Source organism: Canis lupus, chromosome 31, assembly GCF_003254725.2.
Source record: "Canis lupus dingo isolate Sandy chromosome 31, ASM325472v2, whole genome shotgun sequence".
Classification (NCBI taxonomy): domain Eukaryota; kingdom Metazoa; phylum Chordata; class Mammalia; order Carnivora; family Canidae; genus Canis; species Canis lupus.
The window spans coordinates 6,011,115-6,030,503 of record NC_064273.1 but is presented as its reverse complement, the minus strand read 5'-3'; the positions used below and the strand labels follow the sequence as shown (position 1 = coordinate 6,030,503).

Below are 19,389 nucleotides of genomic sequence, written 5' to 3'. Positions count from 1 at the left end.
TTCTTTCTCTCTCTCTCTCTCTCTCTCTCTCTCTCTCTATATATATATATATATATATATATATATATAGTCAAGACTTGAAGGAGTTCAGTTTTGAGGAAAAGAATCAGATTCAAGAGAATCGATAGTCTGTGAGCAGACTGAATATATCAGCTTGTCCTTGAGGTTAGCTGCAGTATAGAGAATGGAGGATGCAACTATGAGCGACAAGACCTAAGTGCTTTCTGATGCTTAAGCTGGAATTTGGATATTTATTACATTAGAGCATCTGAGAGATGATAACTTTCACCTTTCAAACATGTTGCAGTTTTGCATTTCATGCAGTTGTATCTTTAATAACATTAGTTTCCATCTCCATTGGGACATGTTTCTTCCTAAAAAGACTAAGAAATAAAAGCATGTTCCAACAAAGGATGAAACAGGTAAACATAGGGCCAAGCAATAGTTCTAGATTTGACACAACTGTATTGAAAGACAATGGTTTTCTCTATTTAATGTTAAAGGATGCAATTAGAGTAAAAGAAAATTTTTTTGAAAAACACCTCTTTTCCCTTTTTAAATCCAAGTTGCTTTCTTCAGGAAAATAACCTCTCTTTTTATAGCTGTTTGTAATGTTGAGGAAAGAAGGGATTTTTTTTTTTTTTTTTTGGCAAAAGGATATGCTGGAATGTACATGTCCTTCCAAATGTTAAAAACTTATTTAGATTTGCAAAGAAATTGTCTTTATACAATGAAAACCTCTCAGGAAGTCCAACTCCTTATTTGTTTGTTCTTTCAAGCGAAACAAATCATCATTAAAAAGGTTCAGCTTCAAATTAAGACCTTTTAGAAGCTTAGAGGGACTTGCTCACAAAAGTTCAAATCCCTTAGAAAATGGCTCATTGCTGCCTCAGAGAAAGAGAAAAATAGCTACTGATGAGATTCAAATCATTCTCTATCCTCTCTTTCATTAATTTTAAACATAATTCATAGGCCATTATGCTCTGGAAATCAAAATAATTATTCCTTATTGTAGCCTACCATTTTTCATCATTATACACACACAATGTCCAATTTCACCCCACTCGTCCAAAATGGCGCTCAAAGCAGGCAAAAAAGATTAACTCCAATCCTTACATTTGGCTTTAATTCATAGCTTTCTAAAGAGTTTTACTAGTCTAAATATGTATTTACACAATAGAATATGATGAATCATTTCTAAAGTGTAAACATACTAGTTTAAAAAATTGCTTAAATATGTATTTCTGCCTGAGCTTCCCTCAGGATGTTCCTATAAGATTTTCAGCAATAACTCCCTAATATTTGGATCACACCACTTCTTAGCAACACAAGTAATTAAAAAGGAGTGGGCAAAGGGTAGAGGTACCTCTCAGAGTAGTGAAAATATTGTAGTTCTTCACCTTTCTCCATGTTGGCCAGCCATCGGGGCCCTGTCCGTTATTTCAACTGGGATCACCTTTAATCTAGGCTGACTCAACTTTTTAGCAGGTTGTTGTTTAAAAAACCTACTAATGAAATATCTGGGCAGATGGATGTCTCAGAGAATAATAGTGTTTACTTTCTATAGATAAACATCTTGCTCAGCACGTTGGCTTTGGTTCTTGGCTAGACGTACATTTCACTGCACCATCGGCACAATCTTTGCTTTTAACCAGTCTGCAGCACCTTGAGAAACATCTCATTTTCTATTCCGGTGGGGGTGCTTGGGTGGGGGCCAGCGTCCACGCTGTCTTATGTCTGCTGTAACATGCCACTGCCGGTTCCAATTTTGGTCCAAGATGAAGTGGAAGTGAATTAGGATGGCAGAGTCCCTGGGTATGGACATAGAAAGAGCGGAAGCAGAGGCGTGAGACTCAATCTGGTTTTTAATCTCTATGTTATTAATGATACCCATTTCTACCATAGGGTAGTCTAATCTAAACATTGCTCCAAGCAAACTATTTTGTAAATGCCACATGCTATATCTTTGTCTTGAGCATTCTCTGCAAAGTTCTATAGATATATACTTGACTTATCTGAAGTTGGAAGACTCCCCCACTCCCATTCTCTCCTCTCTCTGCACCCCCAATACTTTATAAAGTAACATCAGACACAGGCTGATTGTTCTGGGAAAGGACTTTGAGATGCAGAATTTTAATGGAGTGATTTTATTGGACGATGTGCTCTGGTTAAATAGTCATTGAAGAAAGAATAAGCAAGACTGGACAGAAGGACAAGTTGAACTAGAAAATAGTCCTAATAGACGCCTCAGTGAGTCTCATGGAAGCTCTAAAGCTGGGATGTCCCCTCAGATCTGTCTTGTATTGGGAAGGGAAGGAACAACTACTGCCTTGGTTAGGAGCCTGAGGATTCAACATTTGGGGTTCTACAATCATCAGTACTACTTGGTATCAGATGTCAAATTTGCTATGAATTATATCAGGAAATATTTTTTGCAGAAACATTTATGTTGATGCTTTTAGGACCTCAGGCCTCTGCCTCCTTATTAGGAGGGTGGTTGAATTTATTAGTTCTAAAAAACATTTATTGAGGGCTTATGAACCAAGTGTATGATATAAATGTCATCTCAATACTGAAAGCCAGGCATTATATTTTTTGTATTTTTTAGATGAGGAAATAGATTCTAAGTGTGATCAAGTGAACTGCCAAGGTTCACACAGTTACCAGGCCTGCATGCAAACCTATGTTTTCCTGCTCAATGGTTGCATTGTACACTTTTATAGACTTTGGAGAGAGAGAGAGAAAGAGAGATTAAGCAATGCTGAAGGCTGAGAAGTCCCACAGTGTGTTCCCTATATTTGTGTGAGGTGTAATTCTTCTGCTCACCTTATCGAATGTTGAGTGATACAGAAATTAGTATCTGAGAGTAGGTGCTAACATAACAAAACCTGAAACCATAAGACTTTGGGGGCATGGAGTGAGACTCAATTTTTTTAAATTGATTTATTAATTTTAGAGAGAGAGGCAGGGTGAGGGGCAGAGGGAGAGAATTCAAGAGGACTACCCTACATGAAGCCTGACAGGGGGCTTGATCCCACAATCCATGAGATCATGATCTGAGCCCAAACCAAGAGTAGGATGCTCCACTGATTGAGCCACCCACACACCCCAATCCAAAACTATTTATAGAAAACTCACAAAGTTTTTAAGAGGCTTTAACTAGAAAGCATACCATGTAGTCAGACCCAAAAAGGATATTTTAAGCTGAAAAAGGGCTGTAGGCTCCAAATTTCTATAAGCAGAAAGCAGGCTGAGAGAACTTCTCAGATTAAAATATGGACTTTTTTGGGGGGGGAAAGGTAAAGTATTTCAGAGGGAGGTGCCAAGTCACCAGAGAGTGAAGCCAGCTGAGAATAATGGATTAAGGTACCATTGTCAGAGAGCAAATCTGGGACTAATCAAGAAATGTTCTCTGCTCCTAGTGAGATTGGGAGATCTGAAAACATGTTTTTAGTCTATTTTACTCTATTCATTTCTCATTTCTCTCCTCCCCTCTTCTTTTTCTTTCCCTTCCTTCCCTTTTCTTGCCTCTTTCATCTCTGCTTGCTCATTCTTTCCTTCTTTCCTTGTTTGCCCAGCTGTAGTTTTGAAATTGCTATGAACTCAGGACTATGATTTCCGTTCTTTTCTTTTGTGAATAGAAGTGTCTGTTATAGTTGTGTCATCCCTGTCTCACCAGTGCATGTTGGTTGTGCAATGGTCAGATAACTTGTATTTTTAAGTTCAAAGGTTTTTAAGGTTAAAAGGTGTTGTATCTGATAAGCCTCATCCATATTTGGACCTAATTTAAATGATGAAATCTTGTACTTTGAGCCATCTGATGCCACGGTTGAATAAAACTTTGGGGCTCTTATTTGGAGATGAATGCATTTTGCATATGTTAGGAATGTGAATTTTGGCTAGGAAAAAAAATTCCTCCCAAGCCTAGACTTGCCACTCCTCTCATCAAGAAGTGGAATCTATTACCTTCTTGAATCTCGGCTGGATTTGTTACCTCCAGTTAACAGGGTACAGAAGAAATAATGCTGTGCCGGTTTTGGACCTATCCTTTAATGGGCCTGCAGTTTCTCTTTTGCTTTCTTAGAACCCTGAACCACTGTGTAAGACATCTTATTACTCTTCTGGAGAGGTGAGCTCAGCACTCCTAAACTATTCCAATCATCTCAGTAAATATGAGAATGAGGTCATCCGGGAGATTCCAATTCCAGCAAAGTCCCTGGCAGAATGAAGCTTCATGAGTGACCCAAACCAGATGGAGCAGAAAAAACAGCCTAGATGATTCCAGTCAATCCACAGAATTGTGAGAAATAATAAATTGTTACTGTTTTGAGCCATCAACTTTGGGGTAATTTGTCGTGTAGTAATTGAAAACGAAAGACATAAATAAAATAAATCAATGAAAGAACGAAGGAGTGAATGATTAGAGCAAAAGCCTCTGTAAATGGAAATAGATTATGTTACCTGGGATATCACTGGGTGTGTTATCACAAAGGTGTGTTACCTTTACACCTGTGATTGCCTATGGACACCAGTGGGCAGCAGAAAGGTTCTGAATCCTTGCATGTGTTGAGATAAAAGTGAGAAAAAAAGAGTGTTGTTGAGTTGCCCTCAAAAGTTCAGATCAGAACAGCTTTCTTCTTTTCTGCCCCTTTTCAGGGCAATATCATGCCCATTACTAAAAACAAACAAACTACAAAAGCAAAACATAACAAAACTTTATTTCTACCAAATCTTGAATTTATTTCAAAAACGAGTTAGGAAAACCTACCCTCAATAAAAGAAAAGACATGTGGGAGAAAAGTAATTGTAGGACAACGGCTAAAACAAATTCAAAGGATCTAATACACTGAAACAATCAAAATGTCATTCAAGGACTTCCTATCAGCATCCTGTGAATAAATACAAAGCACAGAATATGGCAAAGTGATAGAGAAAGCTTCCTTCAAAATAGAGGATCAATTGTAGTGTAGCTGAGGATTTTCCATTTGAAACTCGTTGTTTGGTGCCTCACTATTTTAGTGACTAGATTATGTAAATGATAGAGATAAGGAAATCCTTAGGAAGGAAATAGATAGACTTTATAGATACTACTAAAAAAAGCAATAATGAGGAATGATTTAACAAAATTCAAAGGTTTCAGATCATTTGAGAGCCCAAAACAGCAGATGGTAAATATAGTTCAATTCAGACAAACATTAAAAAAAAAAAAAAAAAAAAAGATGCATAGCAATAGAGAACTACAAAAGAAGGCTGTGGAAACACAGTTCAATGTAATCACCCAGTATGCCAACCAGAAAATATCCCAAAACTTTTAATTATCAGCTTGGTGCAAAGAAATGGTCTTCCAAGATGAAGGCCAGAATAAAAAATGTGCTTCAGGTTTTTAGTCTTAACTGTTGAGGGAGGGGTGGGGAAGTGAGGATGAGAAAAAATACTTAGAAGTGGGAACAATAAAGATGCTCTAGGAAACATGAGATTCTTAGTCACAAAATCCAGAGGATTTACTTTTCTCCATGGAAATAAACGAGCATTTTGATATGTGTGTTAACTTATTTTATAGGGAATATTTTAGTACCTTATGTAAGAGACTATCTGAAAATGGCCAGGAGACCTTTTTCTCCAGGTGGAAATGGATGATACAGTCTGTAAACTACCAGTTGTTTACCTGGTGGGTCCTGGTGACAGAGGAGCATCCATATACATTTATATGGTCAAATAGGCTGGAACATTTCAAGGCATCTGTTTCCATGTGGTTTCTGGATTTAGACAGGCACTTCTTATAGAGGAAGCTAAGTAGAACTTTAAAGGCTTCACTCCCATTCTGTTAATAACAAAAATCTGTCATTAGGCTGTTCTAGGTTCCACGATTTACTCAGGGACAACAGAGTTGGTTTTTCTAACTGTAGCATTTTCAGTATGTTATTAACGTGACAATCATGTTTTTTGTTTTCCTTTTTACCTTCAGCAAATATTTTGGGTCAAAATGAGGCAGGCTCATGTCATCTTGTCTTTCTTTGGAGACAATTTTGACATTAACAGTCATGTTAGTTATGTATTTCTGAATGAACCCATGATGTCATAGTGCTTTTGTCTGTCACTGTCATGGTTTGGGACTGAACTTAAAATTATCCTGTAAGGCATATCTGGAACCAAGACATAGAGGAGAAATAGAGTGCTAGGTGTTGAGGATGTGGAAAATTTTAAGATAGGAAAATGTTGAAGAGATGTCTACCGGGATGTCTCTCTAAATATTCAAGTATTTTATTTCCTTATTCATGAGAGGCGGAGGCACAGGCAGAGGCAGAAGCAGGCTCCCTGCAGCGAGCCGATGTGGACTGGGTTCCAGGGCCCGGGGGTCCCGAGCTGAGCCGAGGGCGCCCCGAGCACGGCTGCGTAGGAGCGACTCCGGCGTAGGGTCCAGAGTCCGCTGATGGCCTTTGCAGGGCTCCTCTGAACTGATCCTTCTTTATTTTTTATTTCTTTTGGGGAGAGTTTACTTGCCATGAGAACCATTTTCAAGAAGATTGACTCCCCCCCCCCCACGTGTACGCCGCATCGGTGGCATCGGTACCACGGGGCGTCGCCGCAGGACAAAGAGCGCGGGCGGCAGACACGCTCCGGGAGGGCGGCCCTGAGCGGGCGGAGGGGCCACGCGGGGCAGCGGCGGGCTGGCCCGGGGGCGCGGCGGGGAGCGCGGGCGGGTGGTGCCACGGGCGGGCGGAGGCCGCAGCGCCAGCGCCTCCTTCACCCACGCGGTCGGCGGAGCGGCCCGAGCAGGGTCCCGCCCCAGGGCCAGGGCTCCGCGCTGAACGTGCGCACCGGCTGCCGGGCCGCATCCCCCCCACCCCCCGCCGGGTCCTGCTGCTGCGGAGGGTCCCCGGGCGGGCGGCCTCCCGCCTCCTCCCGCCCCGCTGCGCGCGCCCTGGCCCGGGGCCCCCGCACCCCTCTGGCCGGAGCCGGAGGCGTGGCCCCAAGTGCACGGAGGCCGACTCGAGGTCCGGGTCCACAGCACAGTCCGCTTCAGCCTCGGGGCGCCGTGGCCGCGGTGCCTGCTGCCCGCCGAGCGCGCCCAGCGTGGCCTGGATCCGGCCCTGCGCTCGCGGCCCGCAGGTGCACGGTCCCCCGCGCCGGCCCAGGACCCTCCCTGCGAAGGTGCGGAGATGCGCTCCGTCCACTGCCAGTGCCCTTCGCCGCGACGACCGCCTTTCGCATGAAGAATGTAAGTTTCCACGGTGGAAGCATAAGCTTTCGGTGTACTTTGATTCTGTGCTTTATGCCCCATCCATCTGCTGCGGAAGTGTATTCTACTTGGCCCCCTGACAATTAGCCTGCATACTACGTGCTGTTTAAACATTGACATATTATAAAAAAAACTTATAATAGGGAAAGTGACACAATATAGATATGTTTCAAGATTTATTTTTGTCTAATACAAAATAGAGATGGTCAAGAATAAGAAATCTAATTTTAGGAACTTTAAAGTATAGTTGGGATTGCTAACTAGAGAACTTCTCTTTTCTTCAGTTGGCATGTTAGACAAGTACACCTTCTGTGCTTTCCCCACTAAAAAGACCGTGACCATGATTTCACTAAAGGCACGATTCCTAAATCATCCAATATATATATTTCTAATTCTGTGCCTGTAATAGAGCTAGCTTGTAGATGATGGTAGGAGGGCAAATATCTGTAAAAATACATAAACTCTAATTTAGCACTTCCCTGTGGTTTTAAATACAATTATAAAGGCAGAAGTAATTGAATAAAAAAATTCAAATGACTAAATATTTTAATTCGAAGAGCTAAGAGAGGGTCACAGGAAAAAATCAGAGGGTGCTAGGCCCCTACATTTTTTAAAAAATCAAGTGCCACTGAATTTGTAGAGTAATAGAAAGTTATATTTAGAAGTAGACTTAAAATATGACAGTTCCTGACATGGTATTTATTAAGGAACACACTTCACATATGGGAGCTGACTTTTTGCTCTAGGATGCCTTGCCTTATACCTCCTTTATATAGAACAAACAAAAAGGCTTTTTTGTACATGACATTGTGGCAGGGCTTCTCAATTTAATTCTCTGATGTAGTTACAAAAAGGCTTTAAGTAGGTAACCACTGCATAAGTTGCCATTTCAATATTGATAGAAGCCAAATATAAAATTGGCATCAGTAGTGCATTATGTTACTGAAAACTTCTGATTTTTTGTTTGTTTGTGCGTTTGTCTCTAATTTTGACATGCCCTTAGTAATCATCTGATACTTTCCTCATGGGCCACCATTCCCATGCTCCCTTTAGCTGACGGTAGAAATAGCAAGCTGTCAAAAAAATATTTCTCCCATTCTTCCATTGTAGATTTGTTGCTGGGCCTGTGGTTGCTCATCCAGAGACTGTATTTCTTGGACTCCCTCATAGCCAGATGCGGTCCTTCAGGTACATTTTCACAAATTTAGTGTTACTAGAAGTGAAAGGGATGCTTTCAGCTATGGGCCTTGAAATATTGGCTATGTGAATTCTTTATACTTTCCCCTTCCCATGAGTTGCAGTAGCATCACTTTTGGGATTCTAATAAGAGTAAAATTTACATTTGTATTTTGAAGCCTCTGTATCATGGACTATCTTACTAGAGCAGCTTCGGCGTCTCCCTAACTAATACAGTTGGGCCCAGCAACAGTTTTAACTCACCGTAGTCCCAAATGAAACCAAACTATAACTCATTGTTCTAGATATAGAACATCTTTCCTTTGAAAACGACCCTCCGAACATTTAATTTTATCTACTGAAAGGTGAATCATTTTGGAGGTAATATATTCACTTAAATAGTAGCCATATAAAAACAATATCCCACTTTGGAGTAACTGTTGGAGAGAATTTCAGGCCGAATTGGAGTGAAAATATTTAGGACATTGAACAATCAATCATCAGGTGCTGTGTAGATGCGAATTCCATTTTATAGGATACTGGGAATTCCTTAGTTTTACAAAGCACTGCTCTCTACCAGTGACACTTGACACTTTTCATGATCTTTGCTGCATTTATACTACTCTACATGACCACCAGGCTTCAAAATCTTAACATCATCTCTCAAGTCCACCTGGCTTTGGGCAGTTGTATGGATGATCTCTTCCTTGACTTTAAGTGAACTGATAGGAGGTTCATTTAATGATGTATGCATTTATTCAGCAGATGTATATTAAGTGAATGAATGAACAGATATTTACTGAGAGTTTACCTTGAGACAGGCACTATTCTATGATGAGATTCAATGTTTAATGAAAGAGACAAAGTTGCTGCCCTCATGGAGCTTGCATTTCAACTGGCAAAAACAAAATATATGAGTAAACAAATAAATATATTCAGATATTGATAAATACTATGAAGGAGATAAAAAGCAGGCTGCTATAATAGGGAGTGACTCAGGAGGAAGGTTCTTCAGATAGGATGCCCCCAAATTCCTCTCTGGAAACGTCATACGAAGCCGAGATCTAGATGGTAAGTAAAGGCAGGCATTAGAGAACTGGCTGAAGAGCCTAGGAAGAACAAAAGGTGCTAAGTCTTTGAGGGGATTCACATTCAATGTTGATGTTATGTATGTGATATTTATCTAATTATTGTATAACAATAACAAGCATATGAGTGTTATAAAAGTACAGATCAAAAGAATCAATAGTTCTACAGAGAGCCTAAATTAAAATATACAGAACTTTAGTTTGTTTAATATTGGATGTTGTGTGAATCAGGTATACAGGGTTTATAACTGCTGGCAAAGAGTTAACATCTAAAATTTTTAATTTTAGGGGCTCCTGAGTGGCTCAGTCAGTCAAGCGTCTGCATTTAGGCTAGGGTATGATCTCGGGGTCCTGGGATTGAGTCCTGGGTTGGGTTCCCTGCTCAGAGGGGAGTCAGCTTCTCCCTCTACCTTTCACCTTCCTCCTGTTTTCTCTCACTTGCTCTGTCTCTCAAATAAATAAATAAAATCCAAAAAAAAAATTCATTTTAGATGATGATATTTAAACAAAGGATCTTGTTCAGCAGTTTATTTTTTAATATTATTTTTCATGCAAAATCCAGTCATTATGAAGTATTATTTTATGAGGTTTGATAGGTATGATTGGTATGCAACTGCCTTTAACTAACTAGTAAAATAAAAACAAAAAATTTTAAAAGATTTGCTTATTTATTTGAGAGAGGGAGAGAGTGCATGTGCGCATGAGTGGGCAGGGAGAGGAGCAGGCAGAGAGGGAGACAAACAGACTTTCTGCTGGACAGGGAGACCCAGGCGAGACTGGATCCCAGGACCCTAGGATCAGGACCTGCGCTGAAATCAAGAGTCAGCCACTTAACTGACTGGGCCACACATATGTCCCATAAATAAATAAAACTTAATAAAATCTTGTTCATTGCAACTTCATTTTTAATTTCATGTACAAAAAATGGCTGTACTGATTGCATAATAGGTTGAAGAGGTCTGAATTTAGATGAAAAATCTAATAGATATAAATATAATTAAATAGCAGTAATTTAGCAAAAGGTAGAAAATCTGAGGTGTCTTCTTGATTAATGCATATTAGGAATTGTTGAAAGATATTGGAGATATGCAAACTATTTTTCCATAAAAACTCCAAAAACCTGAACTTTAACACTTCTAATCATAAACCTATTAACATATCACAAGAAATGCAATCAGTATCTTGCAGAAACTAGTAAGGACAATTACACTGCTGAGTACAGTATTTGTGACCTAGAAAACAATATAAGGATTAAAAAAAATGATTTCCAATAGTTCTTTTAATAAGTTCAGGTAAATTGGAAATCAAGCATGCAAGATGGCTCTTACTTTACCTCTATCCTGCCTGAAATGCACAAAAAAATCAAAATAATATTTGCCATAATACAACATGAGCCAATCTATGAAATTTAATGTCCCAAAGAAGATTCAGCATGCCTGCACAAGAATACAATGAAGAAAAAGTTACTATAATTATGAACCTTATGACCATTAAGTTATTTATGCTGTATATATTTGCTGTATCTTCTTGTAAACCTTTAAATAAGCAATCTAAGAAAATAATTTTCTGGGAAATGACTGAGATAACCACAGATAAGAAATTAAAATGAATTATTTGGCAGCTACTGTATAATAACATTAGATTTAATTCTACTATTGAAATTGCTTCTGTATTATAAGCAGTTAGAAAACACTTTCTCAAATCATCAACATCTATTTCCAAAAGTGTAGTTACGGATAATATGCATAGTTACAAATCATCATGGACCTCCTTCAAGAATCAATCTAAGGAGCAGTATTCAGACAAACAGATAACTTTTAATAAATCAAGTTCCAGCTGTGAACTTCAAGACAATCATAAGAGATAAACATAAATACAAAATAAGTAAGTCCTATAAAACTGGAAATCTGCCGAGTTCTAAATCCTCAGAAATCCATAGGATGTCCACAAATGTATTTAGAGGGCAAGACTTTCAAAGCTAATATAAAATCTGACTCATTATCTTTCTGTAATTTAGTATTTCCACTTAGAAGAATTCTAAATAAAGGGTAGCTAGAAGAGCTACATTAATCTAAACTTCTTTTCCATCAAAAGTTCATTACAAGCGCCCTTGGCTCTGTTCTCATCCCTTCATCCCTACACATCTCTCCTGCATGACTTCAAAGAGAACTCTCCACACAGGAGATAGAAAAGGGAGGCTAGGGGATGAGAACAGGGCCACCTCTGTTAAGAGAGAAGCTTAATTAAGTACATATTTGAAGAGTGCCTTTGACATGAAAAAGCAGTAAGAAAATTCAGTACTATTAACACCAGACGAGAAGTGCTTGGTCCTGGGAGCAAAGCCTTATAGAGATTAAGAAAAAAGTTTATATTCTCCTCCTCCAGGCAAGCATTTTTCAATGGGGTTCTTTATTGATCTGTCATCCTAAGAGAGTCTGTAAATCTAGCATCTGCATATAGATTTCTGGTTTGTATGAAGGGAAGCAGAGAGTATAAAAGATACATCTTTCTTAAATCTGAATAAAACTACAGAATGCATGCTTCAAATGTGTATGCATTTCTTTACAAAAGGACTTATAGTACAAGTAAAATTTGAAGGAGAACAGTTTGTATAATAAAGGAGGATCTTTGTTTTCATTTGTTATTTAACAGAAATTTAACTGGTATGTTATTATCAAGATGACCAATATTAACATAATAGCACGTGAAAATTGGAAGCACTGTGATTCCACAGATATAAAATTCTAAAGTGAGATGCCAGATTGAAATGCAAACCATCCAAGAAAAATATCTGGCTAGAAGGCTCTAAAACCCATAATGAAAGGATTGAAAAAGAAAGCAGAGTAAGGAGAGAATATTTGTGTAGAGATTTTCTTTAAGAGCTAATTCTGTATTCTTCGTCCCACCACCCATTGCATGGATAAGGAGTGGAACTTCTCCTTTCTCTACCCGAAACCTAGAATGAGGAGCTTCAGTGGAAGTGTTTGGAGAGCTTGGATATGCCCTCACAATTTGAGGGATCCTTTGGTCTGCCATCTGACGAATGCCCTGACATTCTTCAGGTCATGGCTTTCTGAGGTGGTTGGGGTTGAGAGAAAGAAGAGGGTTCATTTGTGAAATAACTGCATTCTTACTAGGAGAAGAGAAAAAATTCATGAGCTTTTCCTGTAGATCAGATGTAGATGACAAGGGTGGAGCCATCCTGGAAGTTGTTTTGAGTTCTGTTCAGTTGTAATTCCAGGATAGGCAATAGGACTTTAACTGCTAGTCTCTGTATAAAGTAGACACCTGAGGGATTTGGGATATGGGAGATGCAGGCACCTGAAGAAAAGCTATTGCATGAGTAGTCACAGGCATTGTAGCCAGAGGTGGCTTGCCTCCAAAAAGTCCACAGAAGCTTTAAACATATGCCAGGCCAAGTTCCTGCAATGTCATCTTGTGATGCTACCTGTCAAAGTAAGAACTTCCCTTGTAAACCTTTACAAGGGGAACTTCCCTTCCCCCATTTGGCCTCCACGTGTATCAACTTAGGTGTGGCATTTACAGGAACAGGTGAGTATAGGATGAGATGAGTGAGACACAAAGACCAGTTACACTCTAACCTCCATATGGCCAGTTGATAGTCAGGCTCTGGCTGAAGAGAGAAGATAGGATATACCAAAGTCAGAGTTTTGATCACTGGGGACTGAACAGTGTGATTTCTGACACAAGACTGTGATTGTGATATAGACTGTATAACCTACAATTATCTAGAACTAACAAAAGAATCATGAGAACTTCAAATGTTTCATCCAGTATCAAGTGAAAACTAATCCCAATAGCAAAGAAAAAATAGTGGCATGAAAAGATACAGTTTTGTTTTCAGTTTGCCCCATGAGTCATAACTGATTAAAAATGAGACATATCTGTCATTTTGCTAAGTAATCAAATTTGTCACCAGAGGACAGAAACTTATTATTCTTTAAAGTTAAAATATGATTTTAAAACTCAGAGAGAGCAGTTGAATAAAAACCTCACCAAGTCCTTCAGCTTTATCTTAAAATGTAATAAGCAAAAAAGTTCACCTATTTATGATCGTACCTAAAAGGCCAATTATTCAATGAAAAACCAATAATTAAAAGACCAATCATAGCAATACATAGTAACTATTTTAAGACTACCTTCATTTATTAGAAATACAGAATTATATCTTAGACCAATGTAAGTTTTTCATTAGAATGGAGACCAGGCCGCCACTATCTAATGGTTCAAATAGAAGATATACCATATTGTGGAAGGCTGGCTGGCTGCCTCCCTTGACAAAGGCTTCCAGGGTCTCTATTTGCCTGAATCTTAAATGCAGACATTAGTAGGTAGACATCATCTATTCGTGGAAACCTAAATATTTACTAGTGCTGCCATGTTGCTTTGGTTGTAAACTTGAAATCAACTGAAATTTCTCTGCCATGATCCGTCAAACATCAACTTTTTTCTGACTCAAATAGATTTCGTTTATTGGAATCAGTTTGGGCAGTAACACACTTTGATTCTATTAATTAGCTGCCTTGCCTCAGCAGAAAACTGAGTTTCTAGTTTTTTGCTTTAGAGATCAAAGCCTCAGACAAAAGACGATGTTATGTTATTGAAATAGTAGCAAAGAGATGGATAAGGCTCGAGCTGCAAAGAACAGTTTCAAAAAAGTGGTTCTGTGCAATCTTTGGTCAGTAAATAACGTCTGTACAAATAGTTACTTATGAAACTTGTATTATTTTGTTTTTTTTTTTTTGAAGTTATTTTCAGGATTGATCTAGAGCTTAGAAAAATGACAAGTGAATCTGGTTTTGAATCTGTCAGTTTTTATTCACACTGTAGATCAGATCAGACCTTCCATCTTTCAACTGGAGTTTGACAGTCCCTTCTTTTTCCATCACTTTCTGTACTTCAATGTTGCTTTCCTCTCATGGACCTTCCACTGTGTAGACAGATTTTTAAAAATAGAGTTTATTTACCTATTTTTAGAGAGATAGGGAGTGCAAGAGCACAAGCAGGGGAAGGGCAGAGGCAGAGCAGAGGGAGAGGGAGAATCTCAAGCAGACACCCCCTGAACGTGGAGCCCAACCTGGGGCTCCATCTCACAACCCTGAGGTCATGACCTGAGCTGAAACCAAGAGTCCAGCCCCTTAACCAACTGAGCCATGCCAGCATCCTGACAGGTTATCTTTTAATGAAAATCTGTTAACATTTCTTCAGTGTCGAAATAAATAGTTGGTCTCCTATTTCCTCAAGGAGTACTTATCATTTAAAAAAAAATGTCTTAATGTACATATTCATAGGGAAGACAAACTAGCTTGGGAACAATTAGCTTCAGTCTCATTAGCTATTTGCTCTGCTGGTTTTCTTCCCACTCACTCAAAAAAGCGTGTTAAAATGCAAGGGTCTAAAAGAGAAAGTAGAAGGGTAAGCTTTTTTTTTTTTTTTTTTTGAAGAATAATTTGTGACTTTAATTCATTGTTATTATTAACCAATACTGATATAATAGGATGTCAATACACTAAAGTTTAAAAATCAATTGGACTCTAGGATAAGTTCAAATTCCTCAATTTGGTATCCATAGTTCTGGTCAAACTAATTATCTGCTCCTTCCTCAGTCATATCTGTTTCTGATGGGGAAATAATACAAATTACACTGGAGAGGAAAATTTTCTGGGAGGAGGAACATATAAGAATAGGAGAGGCCACTTGGGTGCCTGGGTGGCTCAGCAGTTGAGTGTCTGCCTTCGGCTCAGGGCGTGATCCCAGAGTCCCAGGTTCAAGTGCCACATCGGGCTCTGTGCAAGGAACCTGCTTCTCCCTCTGCCTCTCTCGGTCTCTCTCTGTGTCTCTCATGAATAAACAAATAAAGTCTTAAAAAAAAAAAAAGAATAGGAGAGGCTAGAGGCCTGGAGAACAATAACCTCACAGTTTAGCTAAGGTTAGTTCTATCCATGAATCTTCCATACATTTTCAGGAATCTCTTTAACAGGCATTGTTATATTATTGGCAGCCATTCAGTTTATAATTCTGGTAAAAGAATAGAATTTGAAATATGGATCTAGGACATAGTTGCTAAACCTCTTAGGAACTAAGATTAGAACTTCATAATTTAAATTTCATGGTCATGTACATTTTTTACTAACATGTTAACTTTTAGAGTGGCAGAGAGTCACAAGTAACTAGATTTCAGTTATTAAGATTATATTTGAATACCTTATATATTTTAAATAAAATATTAATAATTCTATTCCTATGAGATTTACAAAAATAAGATTAATTATTGTATCTGGAGGTAGAGTAATTTATCAGATCTGATAGTTGGTGAATTCCTGTCTCTAAGATCAATTTGTCTTTTAATGTTCTGTTCTAAACTGAATGAGTGAAAATTTCCCTTTTGATATCAGAAAACACTCTTCTTAGCTAAGGACTCAGTGAAACTAAAATATCCCATGTGCAAATTTCTAAGTTATAAAAAGAAAAAGTCCATATTCTTAAATTCCACATATATCTTTTTAATACAAATTTTCCTTTTTAGGTTTAATTTTCTTTTTAAGCCCTCACTTCACAATTAGATTTTACTGTGAGTCTACTTTTTTATGAAGTTTTCCATCTTCCTAACTAAATTATGTTTTCTTTAGAGAAAGAAATATGTATTCTATCTCTTTGTGTTCCAAATATATAGTGCAGTGCTTTGGGGATACTAAGGCAAATTTGGTTGAGAGGAAACTAATTTTGAGAGGAAAATTTGTGAGATTTTTTTTTTCAATGTGACTCAACATCATTATCAGCAAATGTTTGGATGTAAGAACTATCCTGTATATGGGGTGTTTTGTGGCACTTTCCCTCAAAGCATTTACAGTCTGTTTATAGAGACAAGCTGCATAGCTGCGTACCCAAAGCTCATTTATTATATGTTTTCATTAAAGCATGGGGACAGGACCCATGGGAAGAGCTGCCCTGGGATTGTGAGGAGCAATTGATTATCATTTTAAGGCTCATTCACAAAAGAATATAGACATTAAGAGCTGGAAAAATTCCAAAAAAGGATGTGACCAACCTAAATAGTATTATCAAGGAAATTCTTAGATATCTGGGTGGAATTAAATAATATTCCTTGCAATTTTAACATTTTGAACTCATTTAATTCTCTGAGATAGTGCTTCCCTTGGCACATGTATATGTGAACATATCACCAATACTAGTTTGAGAATAAGACTGCCCCTTTATTTCTTCATTGCACAACCATACTTTCTAATAAGAAGTCATGCTCATTTTGTTATGTGAAGTTTTAAAGTTACAAAGAGCTCCAATTAGGGATATGGGAGTATTGCAGTCAAATTTACTGCTACCTTTGCTTTGGCAGTTAAAAAGTCCAAAGGCCAGCAATTGGAGAAAAATAGTGGTAAAGGCCTTCATTTATAAAATTTAATGAAAAGTAAATTATTTCTATGGAAATGGGCAATATTTCAAGAGTCTTGCATTGTCCTGGATAAGCCCTATAATTGAGACAAGAACAAAAGCCTCTGATTTCCAATTTTGGTTTCATTAAATTCCAAGATAAAACGAGTTCTGAGAGCTCTCTCATTCAAGGTATATCACCTGGACTCCAGCTCCCATTCTATTTGACTTCAAAGCCCATATTCTTTTCCAGTTTACCATTTTAAAATTAACCTGTCATTTATGCATGCATGCACAAGTACACACACATACACCTACACAGACATGTGCACACACAAGTGTGAGAGAGGCTTAGTTTTTCTAACAGGTTTGGGAAACTTTTTAAGCACAAAGTATTTCTCTTAGTTGATTAATACCATGTTAAGAATTACATATCGAGGATTCCTATCTTAATTGTTCCTGTCGTGTCTTTGGATTTCTGTAGTCAGAAATAATATTTGTTCATTTATTCATCACTCATACATTCTGCGAGGTGCTGATGATGAATGAGGAAGTCTCTGTGTCTAGCAAGTGGGAATTGGGAAAAATAAATGTATAAACAAATATATGCTACAAGTAATTAAGATGAAAGTAGTTTCTAGATTCAGTGAAGAGATAAAGGAAAGTGGACGATCATTAGATGTGGGTTATAGTAAACTGGAGTCTCTATTTTGTGTGTTGGCTGTACAGATAAGACAGTCTTGTTACAAGGTCCTTTTCACAACCATGGTTTAGGTTTACAAAGGTCTTGGATGGTGTCCAGCACAGACCTGTCAAATGGTAAATTTAGTTTTTTCTCTTGTGCCTTTCTTTAGTCTATACATAATTCTGTCATAGATCTTGAAACATTTTGGTCTTTCTTATTTGTTTAAATGTTCTAACTTAACTAGAATAGTAGTATCTCCTAAAGCTAGAGTTTTTATTCTCTGTGTAGGTAAAGCCTAACACAGAATCAGACTTAAATAAGGCATCCAATGAACTTTTGTAGAGTAAATGAAATAAATCTCTTCATAAAACACATAGGTATTCATGTATATATATAAATCTTTTCAAAAAATACATTGATCATATTTGTACACATATAATGTATATGTACACATATGCATGCAAACATACAAATCTATATGTATGTATGTCTATTTATATGTGTGTATATAATACAAAAGTATATAATAGGGAGAAAATTACATAATTAAACAAAATTTAATCTGAATTATTCCCTAAAAGTGATAATTATAAGATAGATCAGGGACTGATAAATTCACTTCATATATTAAGAAACTAATGCTCAGAGAGATTATTAGGACAAGTTCAGATATAGGACACAGGCTATAGGACCTAGCCAGACCTAGGACACAGGCTTACTGATTCCCAATCAATGTCCTTCCATTTTACCATACTAGTAAGTGCATTAACACAGGAAATAAGAATAATGGCACCTATTTTTTTTCCTTTCACCCAAGGTTCTCAGTATGCCTTGCTAATTGTATATACAGTTAGAGAAAAGAAAGCTCATATACCATCAGAATTTTGTCTAATTCATTCTGCAGCCAATGGCTGAGCCCAAAATACAGCTCTTCCTTCATTTTGATCAAAAGATCATATTGGCTGTGCCAACCTATTAGTGTCTAGAGAAGCTGTGAGTTAAATTTTTGTGCTTCAAAGGATAAAAAGCATCATTTCTGTTTTGAGATGTTATTAAAAAAATTCTGCTTGTAGGAGGTTCATTCAGCACACACTTCTAACATACTTTTAAATCCATCTTAAAATAGAAGTCTGTCTAGTTCCTCTGGATCTCTTATAAATTGCTAATGCCAATACTAAGAATATATTATTTAGTTGGAACTTTTAAAAGCAGTAAAGTTTATAAGTTAAGAATTATTGTTATACAAGACCTCATTTAGGTTAATGTAATGTTTAAGCACTTATATTTTCCACCCTCATATTAGTCTTGAGAGGTAGTATCTATAAACGATACTTGGTGTTCTATAGCCATTCTTTAATTTAGTCCTTTAGAGGAGGTGATGATTGCAATCAAGTATTTATAGATAACATTTCTGGCAATAAGTGTATACATGATAAAGTAATAATGTATCTAATTAGAAATAACAATTATAAGTCTAAAATTATAATTGTCAGAAAATTATGGGGAAAAGTTTTACTTCCTTAAAAGTTTATGCAACATGTATATTTAAATAAATTTAAAATTTTGCCCTTTGAGTCTTTGACTCAAATCATCTATCATATCTGAATTAATTCAACTGTTACTTTTTCATTGTATAGATCCTTTGGGGTAGGCAGACATGAGATAGATTTTCTCTTTTCAGAAATTATCATTAGTGATCAAACACTTAATTGAATCACCAAGTAGTCTAATTTGGTTATAATGGCAAAAATAATGAGGTGGTTTTCTGGTTCAAATATTGACACTATTAT

The 19,389-nt window shown here is 37.5% G+C and overlaps 2 long non-coding RNA genes across 3 annotated transcripts in view; both read left to right on the top strand.

Annotated features, from left to right (window-relative positions):
* The window catches only part of LOC112661561 (uncharacterized), a 90,551-nt gene extending 86,185 nt beyond the window's left edge, over positions 1 to 4,366 (top strand). For both annotated transcript variants that reach the window (XR_003137790.3, XR_007407688.1), the window contains one exon: positions 4,085 to 4,366. This is a non-coding gene — a long non-coding RNA (uncharacterized LOC112661561). The remainder of the gene's footprint in view (positions 1 to 4,084) is intronic.
* Positions 4,367 to 6,975: 2,609 nt separating this feature from the next.
* The window catches only part of LOC118353053 (uncharacterized), a 51,919-nt gene continuing 39,505 nt past the window's right edge, over positions 6,976 to 19,389 (top strand). Inside the window, exons 1-2 of the long non-coding RNA XR_007407687.1 lie at positions 6,976 to 7,219; positions 8,351 to 8,428. This is a non-coding gene — a long non-coding RNA (uncharacterized LOC118353053). The remainder of the gene's footprint in view (positions 7,220 to 8,350; positions 8,429 to 19,389) is intronic.